Raw genomic sequence first — 21,365 nt, 5'->3', positions numbered from 1 at the left:
TTTTTTTTTTTTTTTTTTTTTTTTGGTACCAGGATTGAACTGGGGTCCTTGTGCTTTCGAGGCAGGCGGCAGAACCACTGTGCTAAATCCCCAGCCCTCTCCCTTCCTTCTATTTATTTATTTACCTTCATCTTGTGTTCCTCTCTAAATTCTATCCGCACATGGACACTGCCTTGGGCCGGATCCCCAGAGAGGCAGGGTCGGGGGAGGGGCTTCAGGCAGAGTCCCGCAGAACCCGGGCCTTTGGCTCTTGCAGCACGGTGCAGATTGAGGGCCCTGAAGGAGAGCACAGTTTCCGAGCACTGCCCGTCCCTGTGGAGACAAGTCAGCGCTCTCCTAGCAGGAAAGGGCTCTCTGAGAAGGAGCAGGTGTGCACAGCTGCTGGACAGCACCGGTGGGGACCGGGCAGTCTTCTGGGACACTGACAGCGGCCACACTCGGTCCTGCTGTCTAGGTAGGTTTCCTATTTGAATTGTTTCTACCCGGCTTTCTCGAACTTGGCTTTTCCCTCGCCTTTCTTTGAGATAGCTCATGTTTTTGTTCTAGAAATGACTTCTACACATTTTTGAATCTTCATTATATTTTTCATTTTCAGGAGCCCTCCCCCCTTCGGCTAAATCTTGTTTTTGGTGCATTCTTATTTTGGGGCTGCAATGTCTTTTATCTCGCTGACAAGTTACTGATAGCTTTATTTGCATTTGTCTCTCTTGAATTTTGCGCAGTTTGCTTGCTCTTTCTCTGTCTTTGTAGATGTCTGACCTTCCTTAACCAAAGAGCCAGGTACAGTGTTCCCGGGGGCTGAGGGGGTAGGTTGGTGTATTAGTCTGCGCTGTGACTACACAGAGAAGCGACTTACCTGGGGACTTCCAGTCCACTACCGGTTGGCCCGTGGCGTTGGGGCTTGTGGCCAGGTGGCGCGTGATCATGGGCGGGGCTGTGGAGCGAGGCTGCTTATCCCAGGCTAGAAGGCAAAAGACAGGGGAGGCGCAGAATGTGGTTTCCACAGTCCCCTTGGAAAACACACCCCAGTGACCCAAGACCTCTGACCAGGCCCTGCCTCTTGCAGCCCCCACCACTCTCCAGTGGCCCCGAGCTGAGGACCAGGCAGGTGGGCCTTTGGGCACTGGTATTTAGGATCCCAGAGACAGCCCCATCCAGGCGGTCTGCTAAAAGACCAGCGCCTGGAATGGCACATGTGGCTCCACTGTGCGGCTCTGGAGACTGCCTCCATTTGTGATGGTTCAACTTTGTAACCAAGTGAAAACAGTTCTTATTCGGTAGAAACCATACTTGAGATTTTGAATTCTTATTTCTTCCCAGCTAGTGACATGGGTAGAGTGCGCCCTCGTGATGCCGGGAGGTTCAGTGAGCCACAGCTCCCAGTGAGACATTCAGCCATGCCGGGAAAACCCACACCCAGAGGGTCTTGTGCGGCTAGGTCAGGAGGGTAGAGGTTAGGTGGAGCAGCGCATTTTCTACCGGTGATACATCGGCCTGCCAAGGGTTCACGGTGACACACTGTGCCCCGCGAGTGGAGCTGGGCAGAGCTCAGGCGTGCTCTTGTTCTCATGACTTCACACTTACCTTCTCAGCCATCCCTGAGGTTGTCACTGTCCCTCCCCTTTTAATGAGGAAGCTCAGTCTCCAAGCGGTGGCCGTGGCGGGGATCAGATGTTACAGAGTCTGAAAGGGGAGGCCAGGAGTCTCTGACTCAGGTTCAGGACAGCTTGGGGGCAAAACCAGCAGGCGGCAGCTGTGCGCAGGCGTCCACAAGTGGGCTTTTAGTGAATAGGTGAGTTTCTGCGTGACTTAAACACCTGACCCGACTTTCCTTTGTCAGGGGAGTGCTCAGAGAGGGAAACATTTTTCCAAAGAGCATGGGGGCTGCCAGGAGTTTGCAAGGGCTCCTCAGAACAAGACACAGCTTTGTGACACTCAGTTTGGGCGGGAGTGCAATCCCTCAAATGCGCCCGGTCTGGGGAAGGCCCGGCCATGCTGCTAACGGTGTTGCTGTGGAGAACTGGGCGTGTGGGGCAGCACAGGAGGACTGCAGGGAAATGGACACAGAGTGGTCCCTGTGCTCTCTGCTTGAGTGGCGCGCCTCCCTTGATCCAGGTGAATGTCGAGACTGCAGCCACAGGGCTCTGTCTGTGGCTGTGCCTGCTCCTTGTACGTGGTGACCCATGTCATGGCAGTCACGCCTGAGCTGTGCAGGTGGAGTGGAGCTGGGGGAGCTCCGTGCTGAATGAGGGGTTCCACAAAGCCACAGGGTGCAGGAGGGCCATGAAGTCACAGGCGTAGGTCTGTGCCTGCTTGAAGGGTGAGCCACGATTGGTCACATGCCCTGGGCACAAACAGGATGGTGTGGGAGGTCAGCGCCCCCAGAGGCTCATGGTGTGTTGGGATGTGTCCTGCCACTCACTGCACCTGCAGACAGTTTTCTCAGCCTCTCGGGGATTTAACCCTGAAAGCCCAGCGTGGATCCGTCCTCTTTGTTCTGATCCTCCGCTCACTTCCTGCCAGCCGACTCATGCGTGCTCTCCTTTCCATCTGCCTGTCCATCGACCTACCCGTCTATATGCCCATTCATCCAACTGCTCATCTCCCCACCCGTGCAGCCATTCATTCTCCCAGTCTTCCATCCACCCAGCCATGACTCAACCATTCATTAATATATCCACCCATGCATCCGTCCATCTACCTCCTTACTCATCTACCCCGTCCACCCAACCATCCTTCTGTACAGCATCCTAGACGCTGTACTGTGTGCCAGGGAGCTAAGGGGTAAATGAGACAGGCTCTACTTTTCGACAGCTCATACTCATAGCTTATTTATGGGCAGACATTTGTGTAAGTGAGAAAAATAAAGGAAATGGAGGGAGTTGTAGTGGGAGGTTTTGGAGTCCAGATAAGGTGGAAGAGAAATGCCTGAGGAACCCTCATCCCGAGACCCTGTCTTTGCATCTCTGAGAGGCGTGGGATAAGAAGAGCAAGGAAGGGCTGAAAGGTTGGCAGGTTGTTCCAGCAGTCCCTGTGAGGGGTATGTGGCTCTGGGGACTTGACGGTGAGAGCTTGAGGAGGGCTGTAGGCAAGGTGCTTCGCTAGCACAAGTCCGGCGTGGGCACTGGCACATTTACTGGTTAGGATTGACTGGATATTTTGAAGCATCGGGCAGAGAGAGGCCAAGACACTGGCAAGCTTAGGGGCTGGAGGCCAAGACACCATTACTGCTTGATAAGTAATATTCTCTGATCCTGTAGGCCTCACGCCCTGTGGTACTTCCTGCTCCTGCCATCCTAGCTTCCCTACCCTTTCTTCCCTTTCCTAGAATTACGAGGGCTGACAACAGCTAAGGGTCAGGAGAGAAAAAGTGAATTTCCTGCTTGTAAATCAACGGAGGAACACAGACCATTCTTTGCAGTTTCACCCCAACCTGCAGCCATTTATCTGGATAATGCACTTATTTATTGCCGCCCACCATTCTGCACTGAGATAGATGTGCAAACTATAGCACCAGTGATTTGCTTGCAAGCATCAAAGGTAGGAAAAGAAAATGAGATTGGGTGGATTAGATTATTTGGTATTGAATTCGATGTCTGCAGCTCCCCATTTTTCTCCATCACCTGCCTCTCTTACAAATCAATTTATAAGGCTTTTGCTGGAAATATTACTTAGCATCAAAATCTGTGAGCAAAACCCAGCTGTGGTGATTCCTTTCCACCAGAAGGCAGTGAGATATTGAGCAGGGTCGCTGCCTGGTGCATGTCGGGGTGCTGGTAGAACTCGGGTAGAGCTCCCGCCTGCATGCACCCTGCCTACCTCACAGCCTGAGGTGGGGCACAGATACTCGTGTACGCATTGCACGCACATGAAAACACAGATGACCACATGCGCGCGCGCGCACACACACCCACACACACCCACCACACACGAGATGACTCTGGGCCCTGGGCTGCTGTTCCTGTCCCGACCCTTTCCTGTGGAGTCACATGACAGCCGGCTGGACGATACCCGCAGTGTGTCTGGGAAGGCAGGGACTATCTGGTTTCCTGTGTGCATGGCCACCCAGCCTGAGCATGTGCTCTGGCCCCTGTACCCCAGTAAATTGGGACCCGCAAGCCCACCGCTGCTGCCTCATTGCCTTCCTCTGAGGGCTCAGCTCCTTGGTGTCCTCACCCCTCCTTAGCGGTTTGTGTTCTGCCCCAGGTTGATCCAGTCATGACCTCCCAGTCCTTCTGCAAATCGTAATCTTCTCCTACTGCTTTCTAGGGCAGCTTGCCTGGACCAGAAGATGGAATGTGAAGCGTGCACATGGCTTTGTCTCCACCGCGCTCTGCACCCCTGGGTCTCGGTTTCCACATCTGTTAGGCCTGGTGGTTCTTGCCCTGCTCACCTCCCACAAGGGCACAAAGGTGTGCAGTCTCCTGTCGTGCTTCTCCAGTAAAATGAGCAAATACCTGCTAGAGGGAGGCTGAAGAGTTTCCCCAGCCACCCTGGCCTGCCGGTCCTGCTGCCCTGTGGACAGCCTGGGCATCTGTCTTGAGTCTCTCCAGACAGCCCCACATCTCCTGGCTGGCGCAACTGTGCTGAGCAGCTCAGGGGCCACTGCGAGTGCGAGGGTGTGCACAACCAACTCCCCACCACCGGGGTCAGGGCTCTGTGAGCCCCACTCTCTGCCTGGTGCCCGTCTCCTTCCCTGCCTCCCTACTCCCTGCAGGAAGCAGTCTCACGAGGGCACTGGGCGGCCTGCTGGGGAGGGCCACGCTGCACTGTCAGCATTTCCTCAGCTCCTCACGAATCCCCAGAGAAACTGCGGCAGACAAACAGCTCAGCGCTCAGCTCTCAGCTGGGGGTCCTGGGAGAAGCATTTTCTCTGAAGGTTCACCGGAAATCAGGTTCCAGGGCAGCCCCTGCTGCTTTGTCCTTTAGGGAAGGGCGGTGGAGGGGCTGAGGAAGGAAGCACGCGGACCTGCAGCCCTGTGTGGATCTCCTCCTCCTCCTCCACCCTCCTCCTCCACCCTCATTCTCCACCCTGCTCGCTCATCCTCCTGCTCCTCTTCCTCCTCATGTCCACGGTGTGTGTTGCTGATGAAGAGCCCAGGACCCTCATCCTCACACCCTGTAGCGTGGAGTGGGACCTGGCACTTTTGGTCCGAAATGCTGCCATCCCACGTCCTTTCCCGGTGGCTCCTCAACACGTAGCGTTTGGTTCTGGCTGACCACTGTGGAGTAGGTGGTCAGCGGATGTGGTTTATATTCCCACATCTTCCTCTTAGCAGAGAGAGACCTGGACACTGTCAGGTCCATGTACACAAAAGTGACACATGGCTTCGGTCTTCTCCATGAGAGAGAAGTGCGCCCTTCGCTGACTCTGTGCCCATGGACAGGGCTCGCACGACCCCAGGGCTATTGTGAATGCAGCCAGGTTCCCAACATCTGGGCCACAGACACAGGAGTGCAGCCTGGCACATGACCCAGGAGGTCCTACATGATTTTATTCCTTCTCCAAGGGTAGGCAGAAGGTTCTGGACCACTGGTGCATTGCTAGTGGGATTCCTGGCTGCAGGGAGGGCCACCGATCAGCTGGGCACATGGCTTTCCTTGGAGTTGCCCAGATACAATGTGCACCAGGCCTCCTAGTGCCCTCTCTTTGGCTTCCACTCTGAAGGGCAGGCAAGAGCGGCTCACCAGCCACCAGTTTCATGGCTAAGAGAGCAGCCAAGGCCTGGGTGCAGTGGCTCAGGCCTGTAGTTCCAGCTGCTGCTGCTCAGGAGGCTGAGGCAGGAGGATTGCAAATTCAAAGCCCGTTTGGCAACTTAGCAAGTTCCTATCTCAAACAACCAAAACCAAAAAACACAGTGGACACAGTCAGGTACTGGAGCTGTCCACAGCAGATGTGGACTTGAGGGTTGGAAATTCCCTGTCCTGGGTTTACCCCGGCTGGGACCCAAACTCCCTGCGGAATCTGCCTGGTATGGGGGGAGGTCTGTGTCACACTGTACACAAAGCAGACTTTGGACCACCCCACCCTGCTGAATTAGCGGATGTTAGGGAGCCCAGGAGGGAGACTGGACTAGCTTATGGACGGTGCCTCCCAGGCCCAGGCCTGGCTGTGGGCAGCCCGACTGCTGGCACTGGAACCCAGTGTGGGTGCAGAGACCCCCTTCCTAGACGTACAGCAGGTAGGGTGAGTCTCTCCCAGGGTGTTTCTGAGCAGGGTGCTGGTAAGTGTGCTGGTAAGCAGCCTATCCAACTCCACTCCTTTCTGCAACTCTCAAAAGCACCATTTCTGTTCAGAGGAAGTTATTTGCCTTCAGTCTGGATTGTTATCTTTATAATTATTCTTGTACAATTCCAGAAGGAAACCCCTCTTTTCCCCCCTTGGTTGTGAGCAGTGGCCTGAGGAAGACCCTCACTCCATGACTGGGTTGGGTAGGGGCTCTCCAGGAGGACCAGTCTGGGTCCACCCCAGATAGTCACTGGTGGCTTCTTTCCAGCATCAGATTTCTTCTCTTTCCCAGGGCCAAGGGCGCAGGTGTTTGGCCTGGGTCAGGGCTGGCTGACTTTGGGTCTTCGCAGTTTCCCTGTGTATGACACGCAGATCTGGCCATGTCTGCTCTCAGGATGGGGACAATAGGACTGCTTGGGATCAAGGCTTGGCTGGCTGTCCAGCCTCTGCCACCAACCCAAGACTTCCCGGGTCCCTTCCAGAGGAGCTTCAGATTGCAGCTGTGGGATGCAGTGTGTTGCCAGCCCCAGAAAGCTCAGCCATCAGTCCTTGTGCAACCTGAGCCCACACTGGGCACAGTCAACCCACACCCCTCCCCATGTTTATGATGGGACCTCATCCAAGAGGCTGGTCTTCATCTACTTTATGTTCTACAAGGGAATGCCGCAGATGGGTAATTATAAAGAATAGAAGTGCATTTAGATCATGGTTCTGGAGGCTGGATGTCCAGGAATGTGGAGCTGGCACGTGCTCAGCCTCTGGAGAGGGCTGGGTGCAGCGTCCTAACCTGGTGATGGCCTCGTGTGTCAGACATGTGAGGTGCCAGCTCAGGATTCCCTTTGTTTTCTTATATGAGCTCATCTAACCCTGGTTATGGCCCGAGGATCCTCTTCCGAGTGCCAGTCACACTGGGATTTGGGAAGGATGACTGCCACACAGGAACTTTTGGGGTGCACATTGGAACCATGGTAAACCTCGAAGGGGGTCTGCGACCCTCAGAGTAGGTACTGGGAGACCTGGGAGCTGCCTTATTATACCTGGTTTAGAAAGACAGACCCCAGGGTTCAGGCTGCGGCTGGCAGCAGTTCCCTGGTGGAGATGGGGTGAGAAGGCCCCATACCCAAGAGATCAGTGTCTGGGTTGGCATCCGGTCCCTTCCCTCTCAGGAAGACAGGCTCACAAAGGGCCTCTTGAGTTTAGGCTGAAATATGCCCCCTGGAAACCTACCATTCTCACCCCGTCCTTCCCACTGGCTGGCCTGTCAGGGAGGCAGCTCATGGAGGAGGAGGAGATCTGAACCCACCCTGCCGCCCCAGGTTCACCCCAGGGCAGCAGATTGTCCCCTAAAATACACAGTGGGCCCACAATAAACACCCATTCTATGCCTGAGCAGCTTTTGTAGGGCACTGGTGCCAAAACCACATTGATAGGCAAAAAAACCAAGATAACTCTCAGACCGCCCAGGGCCTTTTCCTTAGGCTTCCGCCCAGCCAGCCTCACTCGTCCTGCAGTTGCACGTGGTATTTTAACTTTGAGCACTTCTGTCCAGGCAGGCAGACATGTCCGAGGCAGCTGCTGTGAAGCATGTGGAACTCTCTGTGCCTCTCTGGCCTGGAGTCCCTCTTGTCCCCTGCTGCAGCCGCCAGGGTGCCCTCACAGCCTCACTCTCGCTCGCCTGATTAGCACTGTGGTCTTGTTCCTGGTCTCGTGTCCCCTACCCACTCTCAAGTTGTGTCTGTTCCCTGGGTGTCCCTTCCTGTCTGGGTGGTCCTGTGTGCATGGAGCTGCTAGGGACCACACTGATGGTCACAGTGGTTGGCATGGCGATGTTGGGGTGTATAAACCTTGTCCTTAGGAACACGGTTTCCTCTGGTGTCTGCGGGGCAAACCCATCCAGGTTCCTTGGTTCCTGACCAAAGTGCTCTAGTCTACTTTAATCACCGTGGCACTTCTCCCTGCAGGGACCCTTGTGGTTGCACTTAGGGCCTATGTGGGTAGTCCGGGGTAAGGCTCCCACCTCAAAGACCTGCATTCAGTCCCATCTGCGAAGGCTCTTTTGCCATCACTGTGGTCTGGAAATGGTTTGTCTGCTCCAGAGCTCACGATGGAATTTGATTCCTGAATGGTGACACTGGGAGGTGGGGCCCAGGAAGGATCTGATTTCATGGCAGTGGTTGTTAGAAAGCAGGGTCGCCCTCCTCCCCTTGTTTCTGCTGCACGCACATGCTGCCCTCCCACCTCTGCCAAGAGGGGAAGATGTGTGAAGCTCTCGCCGTGCTCCTGGAAGCCAGAACCACAAGCCAAAGTAAAGCTCTGTCTCAATAACAAAAAACAAACTAAGACTTGCACGCAAGACAACACTGACAGTTTCGAGGGATGGCTGCATGGCATCTTCGGTGGATCATTCAGCCCATCTCAAAGGGTTTTGCAATCTCCAAAATGCATCCAGGGTTGATGCAGCAGAGTGCAAAGAGTGCAAGCTGGAGCTCAAACAGGATGGTCATCAATGTGTCTTCCTATTTGTGACTGGGGACGGGTGACTGTCCTTGCTGGGCCCTGCTGCCCAGGGCCGACCTCAGAGCTTCTGCCCTCTCTCAGCATGGGCTGCCTTCAAACATTAAACAGGGATGGAGTTCCTTCATTCTGGGGAACATGGAGTGATCAGAGGCATCAGGAAATGAGGTCCCAAAGAACAGTTTAAACTTCGTTTCTCAGCCGAGTCCAAGGCCAGTCACTGTTCATTGGTCCCTGCACTGATTCCAGAAGCCTGAAGGTCACTGTTTACGAGTGTTTACCAGGACCTGGCAAGTGAGTTCTGATCTGCTGTGTCTGGCTCCCAGTTTGCTTAGGAGGTGCTGAGGTGGCCTCCGAGGTGAGCAGGAGGATACCCCACTGGGCTGAGGCCCTTGCTGGGCTGTGCCGAGGCAGCTGGCCTGCATGGCAGGGAGCTCTGAGCTGGGTTGCTGCTGGATTGCGCTGCAGCTGGCGAGAGGCTCAGGTGAGGGTGGGGGACAGGCCTTGATGTCACTGTATCCATCTGTCATCTGATGTGGTTCAGGGAGAAAGGAGCCAATCCTGGGTGCTCCTCAAGGGGCTACACTTCTAGCACCTGGGGAAGGAGGGCCAAGGTTTTGTGTCACAGCCCCACAAACACCTGATTTTTCTTCCTCTCTTGCTCCTACACCTCTGCACAAGATGGTTCTTACATTTTGCTTCCACACCTTGGCACAAGGTGGCCCTGGACTGCCTGCTGGCTTGCCTGGAAGTGAGGCAGTATGTGGAGGAGATCTGAACCCTTCCCTGCATCCCTGAGGTCCCTAGGTGACTTTCTGAAGAGAAGACCTCTGATCTCTGTGCACCTGCAGCTCTCACAGGAGCTTCTGCACTCACTGGTCCATTGCAGGAGCACCAGTTTAGGGGTCCCCTTCTGCCAGTCTGGTGCCCCATACTTTGAATCTTGTGTAGTGTAAGTGAGTAGTGTCAGATGTTGAGTGACTTTTGCATGATCTTCTGAGTACAAAGTTTTAAATGACTTGAAATCTCCTGAGATGAAGGCTGACCTTCTAACCTTCTTGGTAGAGTGGAAAACACAGGGTTTAATTGAGTTGTGTGCTACATGGACAACCTAGGCAGCTTCATCAAAGGCCGAGCCCGGCACTCGTCAAGTGAGGTAATAACCAGCTGCTCCTGTGGGGACCACTCTGAGAGCAGTTCGCAGGTGTCCTGGGGACAGGGGTGGGGAGGGAGGTGACCGTGGAGTGAGCGCGAGGCTGCTGGGCTGGGGATTCCATGTGTTCATCTAAGGCGAGTTATGGGATGGCCACATCCGAGCAGAGCAGGCACAGAGGCTGTACCCACCTCAGAGAAGGCAGGGGGTGTGGGTGTATCTCCCCTATTTCACCATGGGACACTGAATCCTAGGATCTGCTGACAGCCTGTGGTTTGCTTCTCTCTGTGTGAGAAAGAGGAGGAAGGACTCTTGAGTGGAACTAGAGGGCACTGCAGGGAGGAGGAGAGGGCAGCCCCCGATGGAAATCAGCTTCTGAGGTAAAGTGCTGCACAGATTTCCAGAGAATATTGAGGTCTGGTGGAAAAGTGGGGCTGGGCTGACAGATAAGTCTGTCCTGGGCATGCAGACAGGGTACGGTGAACTTGGAACATTCGAAAAGAAAGATTTTTAAAAAATAACTCCTGTAAGTGACTGAGCAGAAACATATTACATCTAAAAGCCATTTCTATGTAAAATCATGTGACAACTATGAACACAGTTATGAACCCATTCCCAGATGGGCGTGTCCACTCTGGAAGTCAGGGGTCTCTGCCGCGGTTGAATGTTGGTGCCCGCCCCAACAGCGTATGGTTTAAGGGGGCGATTAGGTACTGAAGGCAGAGCCCTCATGAATGGGATTCATGCCCTGATGAAAGAGGTGCCATAGAGCTGCCTATCCTTACACCATCACAGACAGAAGGTGCTCTGAACCAGGAAACAGACTCACCAGACACTAAATCTGCCGGCACCTAGATCTTGGCCCTCCAGCCTCCGATACTGTAAGAAAACAAGCACCCATTATATAGTATGTTGGTATAGCAGCTTGAACAGACTAAGAGAGCCAAGCAGGATGTGAGTTGGGATCATCTGGGAGTACTATCATTATGCAGATTCCTGGATGCTTTTACACCTACACTCGGGGGCCCGTGGGTGAGCGGATGGGACATTTTCTTACCTTGTAGAGGGTTTCCAGGTACTCTGGGATCATTGCTCATCCCAGCCTGCAGACTGACATTTGGAATAGTCAGTCTAAGACAGCAGCAGCAGCAAGAACAAAATAGATTCTCTGAGGAGTAAGAGTGTTTGAGAGAAGCAGAGCATTGCAGCGGGAAGATATGTGCCATCGTGGACGGAGGGCTCCTTCAAAGAAGGGGAGCAAGGGAAGGTCTGAAAGACAAAAGCAAGGAGGATTGCATCAGACAGTTTGAAACAATAGCCCTTGGCCGTGGTGATTAATAACAAGTCTGAGGTTGCTGGGCAGATGTCCTTGTAGAAGAACTAGAACACAGCGCACATGTCCTTGTAGAATTGATTTTTTTGGCTCTTTGAGAAAGGGTCTCACTGTCGCCGAGGCTGGCCTTGAACTCACGATTCTTCTGCCCAGCCTCCCAAGTGCTGGGATTAGGGTGAGTGCCAGCACTCCACGTCGGGGAGCTTTTCCTTGGTGTAGATTGTGTGGACTCTGTGCCACGGTTATGGCAGAGTCTTCTGTCACATTGGAAACAGTGGCCGTGACACTGTGTGATCAGACCCTTCTGTCACAGCCACCTGCCTTGTTCACTTCAGTTGTTAGGGTTGACACAGCAACCCCACTTTGATGCCGTTGGTGCTCACCTTTCTTTCACAGGATCGATAGCCGGTACAGGCAACTGACCCAGTAAATTGACCTTGGGGAAGGGTCGTGTCTCCCTCACTTCCTCAGCTGGTGATGTCACCGCAGTGACGAAAGCAAAGCTAATGTTGGCCGAGACTTGCTACGTGCACGGGGGTGGGGGTGGGGCTCTGAGCAGGGCTCTGCCGTGTCCTTGTTCTCCTGAGCGTGACGTGGAGGCATAAGGAGCCCTGAGTAAGCAGTTCGAGGTGCTGTGGCTGAGGGTGGCACAGCAGAGGTCGCGCCCGGCCTGCTAATGCAGAGCCAGTCCTTCCCTGACCGCGAGGGTCTATAGATGAGGGAGTTGTAGACCATCCCTGGCTCTGTGGCTCCTGACAGTGTGTCCCGGACTGCGGTCCCCACCAGGCCCTGGATCCTGTTCCAGCTGCATGGCTGGGGAGGGTGGAGGCTCCCGTGTCCCTGCATAAAGCCCCACGTCTTTCATGCCTGGCTCCGCCAGGGACCATGTGTTGCCTACGTAAGGAGTTGGTGGCTGCCTTGGTATCCTGTTACAGTTTAAGGTCCCACACCTGAAAAGTAGATCATTCTTCCTGCTTCTTCGTTTTTTAAAATACATTTTCAATGAAAATTTGATTGACTCTGCTCATTGTAGTAAATTTGGAAAATCCATTGCGTAACAACGCAGAGAGCCCATGATTCCCCCATTCGCTGCTGACACCACTACATATTCTTTGCAGTGTTTTTAAACTTGCGTCCTTGCTTTTGTTTTTTCATACTGGAAATCGAACATGGGTCCTTGTGCTTATGAGGCAGGCAGCAGAACCACTGAGCTAAATCCCCAGCTCATCGTTGCTTTTTTTTTGGTACTGGGGATTGAACTCGGGTCCTTGCGCTTGCAAGGCAGGCCACCGAACCGCCGAGCTGAATCCCCGGCCCCATCTTTGCTTTTCTTAATTGAGCTCATACTTATAATAAAGTTTGCCTTCTAATTTTAGTTAAATATTATATCAAACACATTTCTTGTCATTATAAAAACAGCTTCTTGTAAGCAGCATTTTTTTTTTTTGTTGTCACATTAAGAGTCCACCAATATGAAACCTGATTACACCACTACTTCCCACATCTGGGATATTTTCACTTTCTTGCTATGAGAAGGATTCTTGATGAGGAGACTAAGGTAGGAGGAGGATTTCAGATTTGAGGCCAGCTTGGACAACACAGGGGGCTCAAGGCCAGCCTCTACTACGTAGTGAGACCCTGCCTCAAAAAAAAAAAAAAATCCTCGATGAATGTCTCTGTGAGCATTTGTGGAAATAGTGGGTTAGTACACATGTTTTTGATAAAAATTACCAAATTGCTTCCCTGGGACTTAGCCTAACTCATCTTCCTGCACTTCTGAGTTAATGTTGACCTTGGAGTGTCAGTGGTGGCTTCAGTTATGAAGTGATCTGTTACAGAGTGAACTAAATTGGGGCAGAGAGGACACAGGGGCAGCCTCTCTCTCCATGAAGGGGATCCCTGGAGAATTTCAGTGTCTGCCGAGGGACCATGTGAGCAGTGGGAGTAGGAAGGATGAAAGCCTTCTTTGGGCAGATGAGGCAGTCGTATTTGCCTATTAAGCCAGTTATTTGTCACAGATCTCATTTTTAAAGATCTATTGCCAATATAATGTCACATAATTTTACATAGAAATGGCTTTTAGATGTAATATGTTTCTGCTCAGTCACTTACAGGAGTTATTTTTTAAAAATCTTTCTTTTCGAGTGTTCCAAGTTCACTGTACCCTGTCTGCATGCCCAGGACAGACTTATCTGTCAGCCCAGCCCCACTTTTCTATCAGACCTCAATATTTTCTGGAAATCTGTATAACACTTTACCTCAGAAAGTTATTGACACAAGAGCAGGTGCAAAAACTGAATCTCATTTTCCATTCCCATCTAGCAACCATGTGATTTCAACATCTTGCCAGGGTGCAGCGACTGGAGGCTCTTTCCTTTTCTTACTCCTGGAGGAGCCTCCTGTGGGAGAGGGTGAGTACTAAGAGGGCTAAAGAGGTGACATTTTGGGGTGCATGTGGGACTGGCATCATCAGCTTCCATTCCCTGGATGGCATACCAGACACCCACACTTTAGAGGAGGGGAGGTTTACTTGGCTCGCGCTCCCAGAAGTTTGTCTTTGGGGAGCTGGGAACATTCTGGAGGGAGGAAGGGCGGGCGAGGCTGTTCTCACTGCGTGGTGGTGGATGGGCAGCAGAGCGGGGAGCAGGGCCAGAGAGGAAGGGGCCAGGGAGTAGGTACAGATGTCCAGGGCAGACCCCCAGGACACACCTGGAGGTGTGCTCTACTGAAGCGGACCCCCGGCCCGCCTGCCACAGCCCCCACAGCCCTGCCAGTGGTGCCTCCTCCGTTGCTCACTCACTTCCCGAGCTGGGCTTTAGCTGCTATGCAGTGCCTATCTTTACAGCTTGGGCTACCCATTGCCTGTGCTCTCTCTCTTCTGATGCATCAGTAGTAAATGGAGATGTTCTTTTTACTCTAGGTTCCTTGAAGAAGTCAGTTTCCAAGGGTGAATACAGGAAGTTGGCAGGAGCAAGGGATGCTTTGAGGACGTGGAGGCAACGGCACCCTCTCCTTGCTCCTGGATGCCCTTCATCCCCCTCTTCCCTAGGGGGACCCACAGCCACTAGCTATGCTCTGGCTGATGGGCCCCTCGGAGCCCAGGGGAGTGCCCTGTTCCAAGCCCTTTGTACCTGGGCTGAACTCCTTCAGTGGGCACCACACCTGCTAGCCGAGTTCTCCCCTTGGGGCTCACTCCGTAAACGCAGAGGGTAATGATGAGCATTTCCTTCAGGCGCTTTCTAAACCAGAGAGCCGGGGGCCCATCCTACAAGCAGGGTGCTGGAGATTCCTGCCCCCACAGCATACAGTCTTGGGAAACGGAGAAAAGTGAAACAGTAACCATCACCCATTCGGCAGTTTGTACCATGAAAATGGCTAAAAAGATGAAGTGTAACAGCGTAAGTGAACTAGGAGTGTCAACTGTAGTTTCAAATAGGGTGGCCAGGATAACCCCCGGTGAGTAGCTGATTTTGACTGAAGACTTAAAACAGGTGAAGTGTTGGCCTGCACAGAGATGTCCACGGAGAGAATGCTTCAGGCAGACTCAACGGCAGCTAGGAAGCCCTTGGGCAGGCGAGACACGGCGGGGCCATACACAGGCTGAGGTGGAGAGCTCCAGGACATCGCGGTAGAAAGATACCAGGGGACTGGAGCCAGGGGCCAGCTGTGAGTCTTCCTGAAGATGTGGGCTTCATTGTGAGGGAGGCAGGCCCCCTGCGAGGATTGCGGGAACAGACTGGAGACAGGGAGATTCTCCTGTAACCCAGGTGGGAGCAGATGGTGACAGGACTGCGCTAGTTGGGCAGGTGGGAAGTAGCCCGATTCTGGATGCTGTTTTTCCCTCATGAAGTTTATTGGCACATTTAAGGCAAACAATGCAGTTACGTTTACACTGGGATCTTGTACCTGTACGTAATATATCTTGGTTCTTATTTTTCCCCCATGCCCCTGCCCTCCCTTCACCCTCTTCACCCTCCCCTATTTACAAAGATTTTGTTTCCATTGCTTCATTTTTTCCCATTTTTTCTTTTCCCTTATTTTCTTTCCCCTACCCTTCTCACTTCCCCTTCTAGCCATTTTCTTCCTATTTTACACTATCAGTTATACCATTTGAACCTTATTTACACCTTTAGTTTATCACACCAGAGGAACTATTCAGAATTTACACGTGTGTGACTTATTAATTTAACTTAAGAGTATAGCCTCAATGTGCATCCATTTAACTATAAATCTCTCTAGTTGCTCATTCTTTATGGCTGAGTAATATTCCATTTCATAGAAAAACCACATCTTCTTTATCCAGTCTCCAGTAGATGGGCATTTGGGTTGTTTCCAAGTTTTAGCTATTACAAACTGTGCTGCTATAAGCATGGGTGCACATATATCACTGTGGTATGATTCTTTTAATTCCTTTGGAAAGATACCCAGCAGAGGGATATCTGGGTCAGATGGGACCTCTAGTCCCAGCTCTTTGAGGTATCTCCACATTGATTTCCACAGTGGTTGCACCAGTCTGCACTCCCACAAACAATGGAGAAGTGTTCCTTTCTCCCCACAACCCCTCCAGCGTTTTTTATTGTTTGATTTCTTGATGACAGCCATTCTTTGTGGGGTGAGGTGGAATCTCAGTGTTGTTTTCATCTGCATCTCTCGAATGACCAGTGATGTGGAACATTTTTTCATATATTTATTTGCTGCTTTTACTTCTTTGTCTGAGAAATGTCTGTTCATTTCAGATGCCCATTTTTAAACTGGGTCTTTGTATTTGGGGAAATTATATTTTTGGGTTCTTTATATATTCTAGATAGTACTCCTCTGTCTGAGGAGCAGCTGGTAAAATTGTTTTCCCCACACTGTAGGTTGTCTCTTAATTCTGTAGGTGGTTTCTCTTGCACTGCGAAAACTTTTTAATAAGATGATATCCCAGTTGTTGATTCTTTCTGTTAGTTCTCGTTCTACTGAGGATTTGTTCAAAAGTCTTTTCCTATGCCAATGTCTTTGAGAGTTCTACCTAATTTATTTTCCAGTAAGTTTAGTGTTTGTTTTTATATTTAGATCTTTAATCCACTTGGATTTTAGTTCAGTGAACGGTGAAAGATAAGGATCTAGTTTTAATCTTTGGCAGGTTGAAATCCAGTTTTTCCAACACCATTTATTACAGAGGCTGTCTTTCCTCCACTGAGGATGGTTGGCTGCTTTGTGAAAGATGAGGTAGCTGAGTGCATCTGGAGTTGTTTTTGTGTCTTCCAATCTGTTCCACTGATCCTCAAGTCTGTTTCTTTGCCAGTACCATGCTGTCTTTATCACAGTGGCTTTGTAGTATAGTTTGAGGTTGGGGATGGTGATACCCACTGTCATGTCTCTGTTGCCTAGAATGGCTTTTGCTATTCTAGGTCTTTTATGGTTCCAAATTATGTTTTGGATTATTTTATCAAGTTCTGTGAAATATATTCTTGGGATTTTGATCGGGATTACATTGAATCTATATAGCAGCTTTGGAAGTATGCCCATTTTCACTATGTTGGTTTTTCCTACCCAGAAGCAGGAGATGTCTTTCCATGTTCTTATATCCTCTTTTATCTCCTTTTTCAGAGTTTTGTAGTTTTCAGTGTAGAGGTCTTTTGCCTCCTTTGTTAGATTGATTCCTACATATTTCATTTTTTCAGATGTTATTGTGAAAGGAATTGGTTCCCTAATTTCTCTGTCAGTGAGTCTGTTGTTTGTATACAAGACAGCTATTGATTTTTGTGTTTACCTTGTATCCATCCACTCTAATGGATCTGTCAATTAAGTCTAGAATTCTTTTGGCAAAGTTTTTTGGGTCTTCTATGTAAAGTATCATATTATGAGCAAATAGTGACAGTTTAACTTCTTCCTTTCCTATATTTATTACTTTTATTTCTTTCTCTTATCTAATTGCTGTGGCTAATGTTTCCAAAATTATATTGAACAGGAGTGCTGATAGTGGACATCCTTGCCTTGTTTCTGATAGTAACATGAAGGATTTCAGTTTTTGACTATTTAGCATGATATTGGCTGTTGGTTTTTCATAGGTAGAGTTTGCTAGGTTGAGATAAAGACCATGTATTCTAATTTTTTGTAGGTTTTTTTAAAAATCGTGAATGGGTGTTGAATGCTTTTTCTGCATCTGTTGAGATGATCACATGGTTTTTGTCCTTAACTCTGTTAAAATAGTGTATTACATTTATTGATTTACATATGTTGAACCATCCTTGCATCCCTGGGATAAATCTGACTTGGTCAAGGCGTATGATCTTCTTGATGATCTTCTGCATTCTGTTTTCCACTATCTTACTGAGGATTTTTGCATCTATGTTCATTAGGGAGATTGGCCTGTAGTTCTCTTTTTTGGTTGGGTCTTTCCCTGGTTTTGGAATCAAAGTAATACTTGCTTCTAGGAATGAATTTGGAAGTATTGCTTTTCTTACAATTTCATTATAGAATTTAAAGAGTAGTGGCAGTAGTTCTTCTCTAAATGTCTTGTAGAATTCAGCAGTGAAACCATCAGGACCTGGGCTTTTCTATGTTGGTAATGATTTAATTACATTTTCAATTTCACTGAATGTAATTGGGGAGTTTAGACATTTTATATCTTCTTTTTTTAACTTTGGAAGTTCATATGTGTCTAGGAATCTGTCCATTTCTCCTGTATTTTTCATTTTATTAGAGTATTAGGTTTTCAAAGTAGAACTCCTATGGATTTCTGGTGGATCTGTTTGGACTTCTCATTTTTTATTCCTAATTACATGAATTTGAGTCTTTCCTTTCCTTTTCTGGATAAGATTGGCTAAGGGTTTATCAATTTTATTTATTCTTTTGAAAAATCAACTCTTTGATTCATTTTTTTGGTATTGTTCTCTTAGTCTCTATTGCATTAATTTCTGCTCTGATCTTTATAATTTCTGCTCTGATCTTTATAATTTCCTCTCTTGTATGAGCTTTCAGTTTGTCTTGCTCTTTTTCTAGGAGTTTAAGGTTAAGCATTATGTTGTTTATTTGAGCCCACTCTGTTTTCCTAGTATGGGCATTTACTGCTATGAATTTCCCTTTTAGAACTGCTTTCATTGTGTTCCATAGATTCCTGTATGTTGTATTGGCATTATGATTTAATTGTAGAAACTGTCTAATTTCTTCTTTAATTTCTGCTGTGACTCAGTGGTTTTACAGCAAGGTGTTATTCAATTCCCATGTGTTTGTGAAGTTCTTGCAGTTTCTTATGCTATTTATCTCCAGTTTAATTGCACTATGGTCTGATAATATACAGGGGATAACTTCAACTCCATTACATTTACTTAAGCATGTTGTATTAGCTAAAGTGTGTTCTATTTTGGAGAACGGCCTGTGTGTAGCCAAAAAGAATGCATATCCTGATTTTGTGGGGTGGAACACTCTGTAGATATCTATGAAGTCCACTTGTTCAAAGACTTGGTTCAGTTCTGTTATTTAATTGTCTATTTTTTGTCCAGATGATCTGTCTATTTGCGACAGTGGAGTATTGAAGTCCCCCACTACAACTGTATTAGTGCTTATTTCATTTTTTGTGTCCCTTAATATTTGTTTTCTATAGTTGGAGGCATTAGTATTTGGTGCATATATATTTATGATTGTAACTTCTTCCTCTTATATTGTTCCCTTTACAAAGATGTAGTGATCTTTTTTGTCTTTTTCAAATTTGATTTGAAATCTACTCTGTCTGCAAATAAGATAGATACCCTGTCACATGGAGAACTGTTTTCCATCCTTTTACTCTCAGTCTATGAATTTTTTTGTGGATTGAGTGGGCTTCTTGTATACGGCGTATTGTTGGATTTCACTTCTTAATTCATTCTGGTAGCCTACTTCTTTTGATTGGTAAATTGAGGCCATTAACATTGATGGTTATAACTGTTATGGATTGACTTTTCATTGTCATGTTGTTTTCTTGTTGTTGGTTCTTTTATTTTTCAGTTTTTCCTCTCCCCCTTTAATTTCTTGCCTTGCCTGATATAGTTGCTCGTTTGGCCCTTATAGAGTCGTCACTTTTATTGTCTTTTCCCAGGATATTGTTTAGAAATGTTTGGCGTGCCAGTTTGCTGTTCATGGAATTTCTCAGGTGTTCTTTGTTGTGGAAGTATCGTATTTCCCCATCAATTTTGAAAGATAGTTTTGCAGGCTATATCAGTCTAGGTTGGTTTCTTGTGAGACTTGAAAAACCTCACTCCAGGCTTTCATTGACTAGAGGGTTTGTGTTGAGAAGTCTGGGGTGATTCTGATGGGCTTTCCTTTACATGTGATTTGTTTCTTTTTTCTAAGTGCTTGTAGTATTTTGTTCTTCTGTTGTGTTTCTGGGACCTTGATTATTATATGTCTAGGTTTATATTTTTTTTTTATCATGGCTATTTGGAGTCCTATATGCCTCACTTATCCATTATGTCAAATTTTCCTCTGTTTGGGAAGTTTTCTGTCATTAATTCTGTGAACAGTGTTCTTTTTTGTCATTCCTACTTTCTCCTGTTACTTCATGGGTTCCTATCAGCCTTATATTATTCTTTGCATCATCTAGGATTTGTTGGATGAATTTCTCATGATATTTACTGTTTTTAAGAGATCTCTCTTTTCATGGTTACCGATCAGAATCCTATCTTCTATATCTAAAATTCTACCTTCACATTCTCTCATTCTGCTGCAAATGCTTTCAATAAAGTTTTTAATTTCCTGGATATCTGTTTGAATCTGTTTCATGGATTCCATTTCTTTCCTATGCTGGGCATTCATGGTTTTCAGCATGGTCGTGAGCTCAACTATTTTTTTTTAATGGGTTTCTATTCTAGAGTCTCTAATCATGTCTTTCATTCTTCTCACAATCTCTGTGGTTATCTGGGAAATTATTTCTGTTTTGGATTTTTCTAGAGCCTCATTTATCTATTTTGTTACTTCCTGTGCTATTGCTTCAGGGTGTCTAGGTGGTTGATTGTCAGACTTTTCCACCTCATTTCTCCCAGAGTTTACCAGGGTGGAAGTGTGTGTTCATGCCTTGTTTAAATGCCTTCTCATTTCTATTTTTGTTATTTGTACTGTCCTTGGTTTAATTCCTGGGTTAATACTATGCTCAAACATGGAGGACAGCTGGGGTAATAAGTATGGCCAGGGATGGTGCAGTTTAATGGCTAAGATCTGGAAGCAAGAGAAGAGGTAGAGTGAGGTGAATGAGGCTTTTTTGAGTTTGAGTAAAGTCAGGAGGAAGCCAGGATAAGTGCGTGGCTTAGGGCTCTGAATTTTGTCTGTTGTGAGGTGGTTTTTGGGAGAGCGATTGGGTCTCCATTATGTGTCCAGAGTCAGAGTATGCAATATCTACTGTGGATTTTGAAAGAGTTTTTAATCTATGAACCAGGTATTGGCTGCCTGTGAATGAGGTTTTTATGCATATTGGAAAAGCTGTTGATATTCAGAGGCATTACAAAGGGTTCTGGCTATAAGGCCAAAGTTGGGAACCCAGAGGCAGAGAAAGCCAGCTAGGCTGAGAAATGAGGGCAGTTCTCCTGTGTTTTTGAAGAGGGTAATTGATTGGATGAGAGCTTTGTGATCTGTCAGGATGGCCCATGGAGTGAGGGTAAGGTGAAGTCCTAGGTACTGAAGGTGTCTGGACTAATCGTGCTTTGGAAGGTGAGGTGTGATATCCACAGGAGGAGAGAAGAGAGGAAGAGGGGTGTCTGAGTGATGGTCGTGGGAGAAGGTCTATAAATTAAGGTATCATCAACATATTGAAGATTTTACTGTTGAGAGGTAGAGCCTGGTAGAGACTGTGGCTGAGAGTTTGGCTGAATAAGTGGGAGCTGTCCCCAAAACCTTGAGGGAGGACTGTCCAGGTGAGCTGAGTGGCATCACCCAAGATGGGATCAGTCTAAGTGAAGATGAAATGGTTTCAGGAACTGGGGTTGAAATGAGGGACCAGAGAGAGGAGTAAAGAGGAGGAAGGTAGATGTGTGGAGAGGGAAGGGGGAATTTGGAAGAGGACCACTATCTAGAGCTTGAGAAGGAGGTCTCATCCCAGCAGGGAATGGAGCACTGGGGAATCGCCAGGAAAGATTATGTAGGGACTAAAAGGCAACTTCCACTCCTGGTGGAACATTTAACCT

At 48.6% G+C, this 21,365-nt stretch overlaps 1 pseudogene; it reads right to left on the bottom strand.

The window, feature by feature from the left end:
• The window catches only part of LOC104847660, a 21,499-nt pseudogene extending 10,513 nt beyond the window's left edge, over window positions 1–10,986 (bottom strand).
• Between the last annotated feature and the right edge of the window lie 10,379 nt (window positions 10,987–21,365).

Source organism: Fukomys damarensis, unplaced genomic scaffold, assembly GCF_012274545.1.
Source record: "Fukomys damarensis isolate Sample0158 unplaced genomic scaffold, DMR_v1.0_HiC HiC_scaffold_29, whole genome shotgun sequence".
Taxonomy (NCBI): domain Eukaryota; kingdom Metazoa; phylum Chordata; class Mammalia; order Rodentia; family Bathyergidae; genus Fukomys; species Fukomys damarensis.
Note: the sequence above shows the minus strand (reverse complement) of the source record. Positions and strands in the feature narration are given on the sequence as shown.